Here is a 13,892-nt window from a genome sequence, read left to right on the forward strand (position 1 = left end):
TAGACAGGCGGCTTACACTGTAGACCTGATTTAAATACACGCATAGTCGACTACGGATAGACAGGCGGCCTACACTGTAGACATGATTTAAATACACGCAGAAGTCGTCCACGGATAGACAGACGGCCTACGCTGTAGACGTGATTTAAATACACGCAGAAATCGACTACGGATAGATAGGCGGCCTACACCGTAGACGTGATTTAAATACACGCAGAAGTCGACTACGGATAGATAGGCGGCCTACACCGTAGACGTGATTTAAATACACGCAGAAGTCGTCCATGGATAGATAGGCGGCCTACACCGTAGACGTGATTTAAATACACACAGAACTCGTCCACTGATAGACAGGCGGCCTACACTATAGACGTGATTTAAATGCACGCAGAAAACGTCCATGGATAGACAGGCGGCCTACACTGTAGACATGATTTAAATACACTCAGAAGTCGTCCATGGATAGACAGACGGCCTACACTGTAGACGTGATTTAAATATACGAAGAAGTCGTCCACGGATAGACAGACGGCCTACACTGCAGACGTGATTTAAATACACGCATAGTCGACTACGGATAAACAGGCGGCCTACACTGTAGACGTGATTTAAATACACGCAGAAGTCGTCCACGGATAGACAGACGGCCTACACCGTAGACGTGATTTAAATACACGCAAAAGTCGTCCATGGATAGACAGACGGCCTACACTGTAGACGTGATTTAAATACACGCAGAAGTCGTCTACTGATAGACAGGCGGCCTACACTGTAGACGTGATTTAAATACACGCATAGTCGACTACAGATAGACAGGCGGCCTACACTGTAGACATGATTTAAATACACGCAGAAGTCGTCCACGGATAGACAGACGGCCTACACTGTAGACGTGATTTAAATACACGCAGAACTCGACTACGGATAGATAGGCGGCCGACACCGTAGACGTGATTTAAATACACGCAGAAGTCGACTACGGATAGATAGGCGGCCTACACCGTAGACGTGATTTAAATACACGCAGAAGTCGTCCATGGATAGACAGATGGCCTACACTGTAGACGTGATTTAAAAACACGCAGAAGTCGACTACGGATAGATAGGCGGCCTACACCGTAGACGTGATTTAAATACACACGGAAGTCGTCCACTGATAGACAGGCGGCCTACACTGTAGACGTGATTTAAATACACGCATAGTCGACTACGGATAGACAGGCGGCTTACACTGTAGACGTGATTTAAATACACGCAGAAGTCGTCCACGGATAGACAGGCGGCCTACACTGTAGACGTGATTTAAATACACGCAGAAGTCGTCCACGGATAGACAGACGGCCTACACTGTAGACGTGATTTAAATACACGCAGAAGTCGTCCACGGATATACAGACGGCCTACACCGTAGACGTGATTTAATTACACGCAGAAGTCGTCCACGGATAGACAGACGGCCTACACTGTAGACGTGATTTAAATACACGCAGAAGTCGTACACGGATAGACAGGCGGTATACACTGTAGACGTGATTTAAATACACGCAGAAGTCGTCCATGGATAGACAGGCGGCCTACACTGTAGACGTGATTTAAATACACGCAGAAGTCGACTACGGATAGATAGGCCGCCTACACCGTAGACGTGATTTAAATACACGCAGAAGTCGTCCATGGATAGACAGACGGCCTACACTGTAGACGTGATTTAAATACACGTAGAAGTCGTCCACGGATAGACAGACGGCCTACACTATAGACGTGATTTAAATACACGCAGAAGTCGTCCATGGATAGACAGGCGGCCTACACTGTAGACATGATTTAAATACACTCAGAAGTCGTCCATGGATAGACAGACGGCCTACACTGTAGACGTGATTTAAATACACGCAGAAGTCGTCCATGGATAGACAGGCGGCCTACACTGTAGACATGATTTAAATACACTCAGAAGTCGTTCATGGTTAGACAGACGGCCTACACTGTAGACGTGATTTAAATACACGCAGAAGTCGTCCACTGATAGACAGGCGGCCTACACTGTAGACGTGATTTAAATACACGCATAGTCGACTACGGATAGACAGGCGGCCTACACTGTAGACGTGATTTAAATACACGCAAAAGTCATCCACGGATAGACAGACGGCCTACACCGTAGACGTGATTTAAATGCACGCAGAAGTCGTCCATGGATAGACAGACGGCCTACACTGTAGACGTGATTTAAATACACGCAGAAGACGTCCACTGATAGACAGGCGGCTTACACTGTAGACCTGATTTAAATACACGCATAGTCGACTACGGATAGACAGGCGGCCTACACTGTAGACATGATTTAAATACATGCAGAAGTCGTCCACGGATAGACAGACGGCCTACGCTGTAGACGTGATTTAAATACACGCAGAAATCGACTACGGATAGATAGGCGGCCTACACCGTAGACGTGATTTAAATACACGCAGAAGTCGACTACGGATAGATAGGCGGCCTACACCGTAGACGTGATTTAAATACACACAGAAGTCGTCCACTGATAGACAGGCGGCCTACACTATAGACGTGATTTAAATGCACGCAGAAAACGTCCATGGATAGACAGGCGGCCTACACTGTAGACATGATTTAAATACACTCAGAAGTCGTCCATGGATAGACAGACGGCCTACACTGTAGACGTGATTTAAATATACGAAGAAGTCGTCCACGGATAGACAGACGGCCTACACGGCAGACGTGATTTAAATACACGCATAGTCGACTACGGATAAACAGGCGGCCTACACTGTAGACGTGATTTAAATACACGCAGAAGTCGTCCACGGATAGACAGACGGCCTACACCGTAGACGTGATTTAAATACACGCAAAAGTCGTCCATGGATAGACAGACGGCCTACACTGTAGACGTGATTTAAATACATGCAGAAGTCGTCCACTGATAGACAGGCGGCCTACACTGTAGACGTGATTTAAATACACGCATAGTCGACTACGGATAGACAGGCGTCCTACACTGTAGACATGATTTAAATACACGCAGAAGTCGTCCACGGATAGACAGACGGCCTACACTGTAGACGTGATTTAAATACACGCAGAACTCGACTACGGATAGATAGGCGGCCGACACCGTAGACGTGATTTAAATACACGCAGAAGTCGACTACGGATAGATAGGCGGCCTACACCGTAGACGTGATTTAAACACACGCAGAAGTCGTCCATGGATAGACAGATGGCCTACACTGTAGACGTGATTTAAAAACACGCAGAAGTCGACTACGGATAGATAGGCGGCCTACACCGTAGACGTGATTTAAATACACACGGAAGTCGTCCACTGATAGACAGGCGGCCTACACTGTAGACGTGATTTAAATACACGCATAGTCGACTACGGATAGACAGGCGGCCTACACTGTAGACGTGATTTAAATACACGCAGAAGTCGTCCACGGATAGACAGGCGGCCTACACTGTAGACGTGATTTAAATACACGCAGAAGTCGTCCACGGATAGACAGACGGCCTACACTGTAGACGTGATTTAAATACACGCAGAACTCGACTACGGATAGATAGGCGGCCGACACCGTAGACGTGATTTAAATACACGCAGAAGTCGTCCATGGATAGACAGATGGCCTACACTGTAGACGTGATTTAAAAACACGCAGAAGTCGACTACGGATAGATAGGCGGCCTACACCGTAGACGTGATTTAAATACACACGGAAGTCGTCCACTGATAGACAGGCGGCCTACACTGTAGACGTGATTTAAATACACGCATAGTCGACTACGGATAGACAGGCGGCCTACACTGTAGACGTGATTTAAATACACACAGAAGTCGTCCACGGATAGACAGGCGGCCTACACTGTAGACGTGATTTAAATACACGCAGAAGTCGTCCACGGATAGACAGACGGCCTACACTGTAGACGTGATTTAAATACATGCAGAAGTCGTCCACGGATATACAGACGGCCTACACCGTAGACGTGATTTAATTACACGCAGAAGTCGTCCACGGATAGACAGACGGCCTACACTGTAGACGTGATTTAAATACACGCAGAAGTCGTACACGGATAGACAGGCGGTATACACTGTAGACGTGATTTAAATACACGCAGAAGTCGTCCATGGATAGACAGGCGGCCTACACTGTAGACGTGATTTAAATACACGCAGAAGTCGACTACGGATAGATAGGCCGCCTACCGTAGACGTGATTTAAATACACGCAGAAGTCGTCCATGGATAGACAGACGGCCTACACTGTAGACGTGATTTAAATACACGTAGAAGTCGTCCACGGATAGACAGACGGCCTACACTATAGACGTGATTTAAATACACGCAGAAGTCGTCCATGGATAGACAGGCGGCCTACACTGTAGACATGATTTAAATACACTCAGAAGTCGTCCATGGATAGACAGACGGCCTACACTGTAGACGTGATTTAAATACACGCAGAAGTCGTCCATGGATAGACAGGCGGCCTACACTGTAGACATGATTTAAATACACTCAGAAGTCGTTCATGGTTAGACAGACGGCCTACACTGTAGACGTGATTTAAATACACGCAGAAGTCGTCCACTGATAGACAGGCGGCCTACACTGTAGACGTGATTTAAATACACGCATAGTCGACTACGGATAGACAGGCGGCCTACACTGTAGACGTGATTTAAATACACGCAAAAGTCATCCACGGATAAACAGACGGCCTACACCGTAGACGTGATTTAAATGCACGCAGAAGTCGTCCATGGATAGACAGACGGCCTACACTGTAGACGTGATTTAAATACACGCAGAAGACGTCCACTGATAGACAGGCGGCTTACACTGTAGACCTGATTTAAATACACGCATAGTCGACTACGGATAGACAGGCGGCCTACACTGTAGACATGATTTAAATACACGCAGAAGTCGTCCACGGATAGACAGACGGCCTACGCTGTAGACGTGATTTAAATACACGCAGAAATCGACTACGGATAGATAGGCGGCCTACACCGTAGACGTGATTTAAATACACGCAGAAGTCGACTACGGATAGATAGGCGGCCTACACCGTAGACGTGATTTAAATACACGCAGAAGTCGTCCATGGATAGATAGGCGGCCTACACCGTAGACGTGATTTAAATACACACAGAAGTCGTCCACTGATAGACAGGCGGCCTACACTATAGACGTGATTTAAATGCACGCAGAAAACGTCCATGGATAGACAGGCGGCCTACACTGTAGACGTGATTTAAATATACGAAGAAGTCGTCCACGGATAGACAGACGGCCTACACTGCAGACGTGATTTAAATACACGCATAGTCGACTACGGATAAACAGGCGGCCTACACTGTAGACGTGATTTAAATACACGCAGAAGTCGTCCACGGATAGACAGATGGCCTACACCGTAGACGTGATTTAAATACACGCAAAAGTCGTCCATGGATAGACAGACGGCCTACACTGTAGACGTGATTTAAATACACGCAGAAGTCGTCCATGGATAGACAGACGGCCTACACTGTAGACGTGATTTAAATACACGCAGAAGACGTCCACTGATAGACAGGCGGCTTACACTGTAGACCTGATTTAAATACACGCATAGTCGACTACGGATAGACAGGCGGCCTACACTGTAGACATGATTTAAATACACGCAGAAGTCGTCCACGGATAGACAGACGGCCTACGCTGTAGACGTGATTTAAATACACGCAGAAATCGACTACGGATAGATAGGCGGCCTACACCGTAGACGTGATTTAAATACACGCAGAAGTCGACTACGGATAGATAGGCGGCCTACACCGTAGACGTGATTTAAATACACGCAGAAGTCGTCCATGGATAGATAGGCGGCCTACACCGTAGACGTGATTTAAATACACACAGAAGTCGTCCACTGATAGACAGGCGGCCTACACTATAGACGTGATTTAAATGCACGCAGAAAACGTCCATGGATAGACAGGCGGCCTACACTGTAGACATGATTTAAATACACTCAGAAGTCGTCCATGGATAGACAGACGGCCTACACTGTAGACGTGATTTAAATATACGAAGAAGTCGTCCACGGATAGACAGACGGCCTACACTGCAGACGTGATTTAAATACATGCATAGTCGACTACGGATAAACAGGCGGCCTACACTGTAGACGTGATTTAAATACACGCAGAAGTCGTCCACGGATAGACAGATGGCCTACACCGTAGACGTGATTTAAATACACGCAAAAGTCGTCCATGGATAGACAGACGGCCTACACTGTAGACGTGATTTAAATACACGCAGAAGTCGTCCACTGATAGACAGGCGGCCTACACTGTAGACGTGATTTAAATACACGCATAGTCGACCACGGATAGACAGGCGGCCTACACTGTAGACATGATTTAAATACACGCAGAAGTCGTCCACGGATAGACAGACGGCCGACACCGTAGACATGATTTAAATACACGCAGAAGTCGACAACGGATAGATAGGTGGCCTACACCGTAGACGTGATTTAAATACACGCAGAAGTCGTCCATGGATAGACAGATGGCCTACACTGTAGACGTGATTTAAAAACACGCAGAAGTCGACTACGGATAGATAGGCGGCCTACACCGTAGACGTGATTTAAATACACACGGAAGTCGTCCACTGATAGACAGGCGGCCTACACTGTAGACGTGATTTAAATACACGCATAGTCGACTACGGATAGACAGGCGGCTTACACTGTAGACGTGATTTAAATACACGCAGAAGTCGTCCACGGATAGACAGGCGGCCTACACTGTAGACGTGATTTAAATACACGCAGAAGTCGTCCACGGATAGACAGACGGCCTACACTGTAGACGTGATTTAAATACACGCAGAAGTCGTCCACGGATATACAGACGGCCTACACCGTAGACGTGATTTAATTACACGCAGAAGTCGTCCACGGATAGACAGACGGCCTACACTGTAGACGTGATTTAAATACACGCAGAAGTCGTACACGGATAGACAGGCGGTATACACTGTAGACGTGATTTAAATACACGCAGAAGTCGTCCATGGATAGACAGGCGGCCTACACTGTAGACGTGATTTAAATACACGCAGAAGTCGACTACGGATAGATAGGCCGCCTACACCGTAGACGTGATTTAAATACACGCAGAAGTCGTCCATGGATAGACAGACGGCCTACACTGTAGACGTGATTTAAATACACGTAGAAGTCGTCCACGGATAGACAGACGGCCTACACTATAGACGTGATTTAAATACACGCAGAAGTCGTCCATGGATAGACAGGCGGCCTACACTGTAGACATGATTTAAATACACTCAGAAGTCGTCCATGGATAGACAGACGGCCTACACTGTAGACGTGATTTAAATACACGCAGAAGTCGTCCATGGATAGACAGGCGGCCTACACTGTAGACATGATTTAAATACACTCAGAAGTCGTTCATGGTTAGACAGACGGCCTACACTGTAGACGTGATTTAAATACACGCAGAAGTCGTCCACTGATAGACAGGCGGCCTACACTGTAGACGTGATTTAAATACACGCATAGTCGACTACGGATAGACAGGCGGCCTACACTGTAGACGTGATTTAAATACACGCAAAAGTCATCCACGGATAGACAGACGGCCTACACCGTAGACGTGATTTAAATGCACGCAGAAGTCGTCCATGGATAGACAGACGGCCTACACTGTAGACGTGATTTAAATACACGCAGAAGACGTCCACTGATAGACAGGCGGCTTACACTGTAGACCTGATTTAAATACACGCATAGTCGACTACGGATAGACAGGCGGCCTACACTGTAGACATGATTTAAATACATGCAGAAGTCGTCCACGGATAGACAGACGGCCTACGCTGTAGACGTGATTTAAATACACGCAGAAATCGACTACGGATAGATAGGCGGCCTACACCGTAGACGTGATTTAAATACACGCAGAAGTCGACTACGGATAGATAGGCGGCCTACACCGTAGACGTGATTTAAATACACACAGAAGTCGTCCACTGATAGACAGGCGGCCTACACTATAGACGTGATTTAAATGCACGCAGAAAACGTCCATGGATAGACAGGCGGCCTACACTGTAGACATGATTTAAATACACTCAGAAGTCGTCCATGGATAGACAGACGGCCTACACTGTAGACGTGATTTAAATATACGAAGAAGTCGTCCACGGATAGACAGACGGCCTACACTGCAGACGTGATTTAAATACACGCATAGTCGACTACGGATAAACAGGCGGCCTACACTGTAGACGTGATTTAAATACACGCAGAAGTCGTCCACGGATAGACAGACGGCCTACACCGTAGACGTGATTTAAATACACGCAAAAGTCGTCCATGGATAGACAGACGGCCTACACTGTAGACGTGATTTAAATACACGCAGAAGTCGTCCACTGATAGACAGGCGGCCTACACTGTAGACGTGATTTAAATACACGCATAGTCGACTACGGATAGACAGGCGTCCTACACTGTAGACATGATTTAAATACACGCAGAAGTCGTCCACGGATAGACAGACGGCCTACACTGTAGACGTGATTTAAATACACGCAGAACTCGACTACGGATAGATAGGCGGCCGACACCGTAGACGTGATTTAAATACACGCAGAAGTCGACTACGGATAGATAGGCGGCCTACACCGTAGACGTGATTTAAACACACGCAGAAGTCGTCCATGGATAGACAGATGGCCTACACTGTAGACGTGATTTAAAAACACGCAGAAGTCGACTACGGATAGATAGGCGGCCTACACCGTAGACGTGATTTAAATACACACGGAAGTCGTCCACTGATAGACAGGCGGCCTACACTGTAGACGTGATTTAAATACACGCATAGTCTACTACGGATAGACAGGCGGCCTACACTGTAGACGTGATTTAAATACACGCAGAAGTCGTCCACGGATAGACAGGCGGCCTACACTGTAGACGTGATTTAAATACACGCAGAAGTCGTCCACGGATAGACAGACGGCCTACACTGTAGACGTGATTTAAATACACGCAGAAATCGACTACGGATAGATAGGCGGCCGACACCGTAGACGTGATTTAAATACACGCAGAAGTCGTCCATGGATAGACAGATGGCCTACACTGTAGACGTGATTTAAAAACACGCAGAAGTCGACTACGGATAGATAGGCGGCCTACACCGTAGACGTGATTTAAATACACACGGAAGTCGTCCACTGATAGACAGGCGGCCTACACTGTAGACGTGATTTAAATACACGCATAGTCGACTACGGATAGACAGGCGGCCTACACTGTAGACGTGATTTAAATACACGCAGAAGTCGTCCACGGATAGACAGGCGGCCTACACTGTAGACGTGATTTAAATACACGCAGAAGTCGTCCACGGATAGACAGACGGCCTACACTGTAGACGTGATTTAAATACACGCAGAAGTCGTCCACGGATATACAGACGGCCTACACCGTAGACGTGATTTAATTACACGCAGAAGTCGTCCACGGATAGACAGACGGCCTACACTGTAGACGTGATTTAAATACACGCAGAAGTCGTACACGGATAGACAGGCGGTATACACTGTAGACGTGATTTAAATACACGCAGAAGTCGTCCATGGATAGACAGGCGGCCTACACTGTAGACGTGATTTAAATACACGCAGAAGTCGACTACGGATAGATAGGCCGCCTACCGTAGACGTGATTTAAATACATGCAGAAGTCGTCCATGGATAGACAGACGGCCTACACTGTAGACGTGATTTAAATACACGTAGAAGTCGTCCACGGATAGACAGACGGCCTACACTATAGACGTGATTTAAATACACGCAGAAGTCGTCCATGGATAGACAGGCGGCCTACACTGTAGACATGATTTAAATACACTCAGAAGTCGTCCATGGATAGACAGACGGCCTACACTGTAGACGTGATTTAAATACACGCAGAAGTCGTCCATGGATAGACAGGCGGCCTACACTGTAGACATGATTTAAATACACTCAGAAGTCGTTCATGGTTAGACAGACGGCCTACACTGTAGACGTGATTTAAATACACGCAGAAGTCGTCCACTGATAGACAGGCGGCCTACACTGTAGACGTGATTTAAATACACGCATAGTCGACTACGGATAGACAGGCGGCCTACACTGTAGACGTGATTTAAATACACGCAAAAGTCATCCACGGATAGACAGACGGCCTACACCGTAGACGTGATTTAAATGCACGCAGAAGTCGTCCATGGATAGACAGACGGCCTACACTGTAGACGTGATTTAAATAGACGCAGAAGACGTCCACTGATAGACAGGCGGCTTACACTGTAGACCTGATTTAAATACACGCATAGTCGACTACGGATAGACAGGCGGCCTACACTGTAGACATGATTTAAATACACGCAGAAGTCGTCCACGGATAGACAGACGGCCTACGCTGTAGACGTGATTTAAATACACGCAGAAATCGACTACGGATAGATAGGCGGCCTACACCGTAGACGTGATTTAAATACACGCAGAAGTCGACTACGGATAGATAGGCGGCCTACACCGTAGACGTGATTTAAATACACGCAGAAGTCGTCCATGGATAGATAGGCGGCCTACACCGTAGACGTGATTTAAATACACACAGAAGTCGTCCACTGATAGACAGGCGGCCTACACTATAGACGTGATTTAAATGCACGCAGAAAACGTCCATTGATAGACAGGCGGCCTACACTGTAGACATGATTTAAATACACTCAGAAGTCGTCCATGGATAGACAGACGGCCTACACTGTAGACGTGATTTAAATATACGAAGAAGTCGTCCACGGATAGACAGACGGCCTACACTGCAGACGTGATTTAAATACACGCATAGTCGACTACGGATAAACAGGCGGCCTACACTGTAGACGTGATTTAAATACACGCAGAAGTCGTCCACGGATAGACAGACGGCCTACACCGTAGACGTGATTTAAATACACGCAAAAGTCGTCCATGGATAGACAGACGGCCTACACTGTAGACGTGATTTAAATACACGCAGAAGTCGTCCACTGATAGACAGGCGGCCTACACTGTAGACGTGATTTAAATACACGCATAGTCGACTACGGATAGACAGGCGGCCTACACTGTAGACATGATTTAAATACACGCAGAAGTCGACTACGGATAGATAGGCGGCCTACACCGTAGACGTGATTTAAACACACGCAGAAGTCGTCCATGGATAGACAGATGGCCTACACTGTAGACGTGATTTAAAAACACGCAGAAGTCGACTACGGATAGATAGGCGGCCTACACCGTAGACGTGATTTAAATACACACGGAAGTCGTCCACTGATAGACAGGCGGCCTACACTGTAGACGTGATTTAAATACACGCATAGTCGACTACGGATAGACAGGCGGCCTACACTGTAGACGTGATTTAAATACACGCAGAAGTCGTCCACGGATAGACAGGCGGCCTACACTGTAGACGTGATTTAAATACACGCAGAAGTCGTCCACGGATAGACAGACGGCCTACACTGTAGACGTGATTTAAATACACGCAGAAGTCGTCCACGGATATACAGACGGCCTACACCGTAGACGTGATTTAATTACACGCAGAAGTCGTCCACGGATAGACAGACGGCCTACACTGTAGACGTGATTTAAATACACGCAGAAGTCGTACACGGATAGACAGGCGGTATACACTGTAGACGTGATTTAAATACACGCAGAAGTCGTCCACGGATAGACAGGCGGCCTACACTGTAGACGTGATTTAAATACACGCAGAAGTCGTCCACGGATAGACAGACGGCCTACACTGTAGACGTGATTTAAATACACGCAGAAGTCGTCCACGGATAGACAGACGGCCTACACCGTAGACGTGATTTAAATACACGCAGAAGTCGTCCACGGATAGACAGACGGCCTACACTGTAGACGTGATTTAAATACACGCAGAAGTCGTCCACGGATAGACAGACGGCCTACACCGTAGACGTGATTTAAATACACGCAGAAGTCGTCCACGGATAGACAGACGGCCTACACTGTAGACGTGATTTAAATACACGCAGAAGTCGTCCACCGATAGACAGACGGCCTACACCGTAGACGTGATTTAAATACACGCAGAAGTCGTCCATGGATAGACAGGCGGTCCACATACGCTGGACTTCATCCCAATAACCCGTCGGACCTCGAGTTTGTTGAGCTAAACATAAATCTATTATGTTGTGTCAGTTAAAACCCAAAATATATGTAGTAATTGAATTGGAAGGTGCTGAAAACAAAGATCTTGACAATAACTCTTCTGCTCTATTTGTCTTTGGTGACATTATTCATTAATACCGTCCCTGAACAATTGAGAGTAGTTAGCATAAGGTGCACACAAAAATAAATTAGACCAGCGTTATATGATATCACAAAGTCTAATCAACATCTATTAGGAAATCTTAATATCTGCATGCATGCAATGTATTAGTCATTATTCAACTATATAATTCCCAAGTAATTATGATATTTAGATACGAATATTATATTTGTTGACAAGATCAGAGAGCATTTGTAACGTCTTTAACATTGAACATGAGCGGAAGTTCAGATATTGAAATTTGTTCGTGTCAGGCGAGGCAAGTTTATTAATAAAAATTGTAAGATAATGCTTAATTGTTTGTAATTATGCCAGCTTGTCCATTGTTACTCACCGGGAAGGTCATAGAATTTGAAAATCCTTATAGATTGATTTCCGGGCTAATCTCAGGGGTGGTCCATCTACCAACGGTGAAAGCTGAGGCCGACCCCCCTCTCTTCAACAGTGTAACAAGTTGACCACTACACGTGGTGACGCAAATATAAATTTGGCTGATCGGGATTACTTCAAGTTGAGTTTGGGCTTTTTTCCCGACTTGAGTTATTTTCACGGGCTCTTTGACCGGCGTTTTTCATCAGCTCGCACAAAGCTCGTAGAAATAACTGTACAGTCGTGCACGTCTAAGTAACATAGAATGTTCTGTAAAGTAGCACTCATTTGAAGGTGATCCAGACAGTAAATATAAAACAAATATATTTTCACTAAAGTGATTATAAAAATGACAGAAACAAACTCAGTTCCCATCCTTTACACAGAGATAATATAATTGTGGCCCAAAGGTTAAATACTCATATAAATCAGTACAAAATTCCGACTATTTTCCAGCAAGTACAATCGTAAGCATCAAATTTTGTATCAATTGTTCGTAAACATGTTGGTTCTTGTTTTAGGTTTAAGACAACACACTCAATAAAGCGTAGAACGTCGGAAATAAGAAAAAATAAAAGCTATACATTTTGTTAAAAGTTACTAAATTACAATACATATACTCATATTACGGAGTCATACAGTCTTTGAATGGTTTAATATTGTATTCAACATTCACCATCTGCAGTTGAATATATCTATTTAAAGAATTCACAAAAAATGTAATCAGTTACGGATAATATTTATTTTGTAAATACTAGCGGGAAAGAACCTGACGATTTACTGGTGACAAAACCTAGTCATAATACCAGAGTAGTACACCCGACTCTAGCCTCGTGGTCATAACTATGCGTTCATAAATTGCTATTCTTTCTGTGTATAAATGGTATCTTACTCGTTTATTGTCAGTGCACGTCACATAATCGTGTGATGACCAAGAGATCTATCCTTGGAATTATCGTATACAGATATTATCTGATGACAACCCACAATGATAAATGAACAAATGTGCCCCAGGTGCGGTATCAAACATTGCTA

Source organism: Saccoglossus kowalevskii, chromosome 4, assembly GCF_978046115.1.
Source record: "Saccoglossus kowalevskii chromosome 4, keSacKowa6.1, whole genome shotgun sequence".
In the NCBI taxonomy this organism is placed as follows: Eukaryota; Metazoa; Hemichordata; class Enteropneusta; family Harrimaniidae; genus Saccoglossus; species Saccoglossus kowalevskii.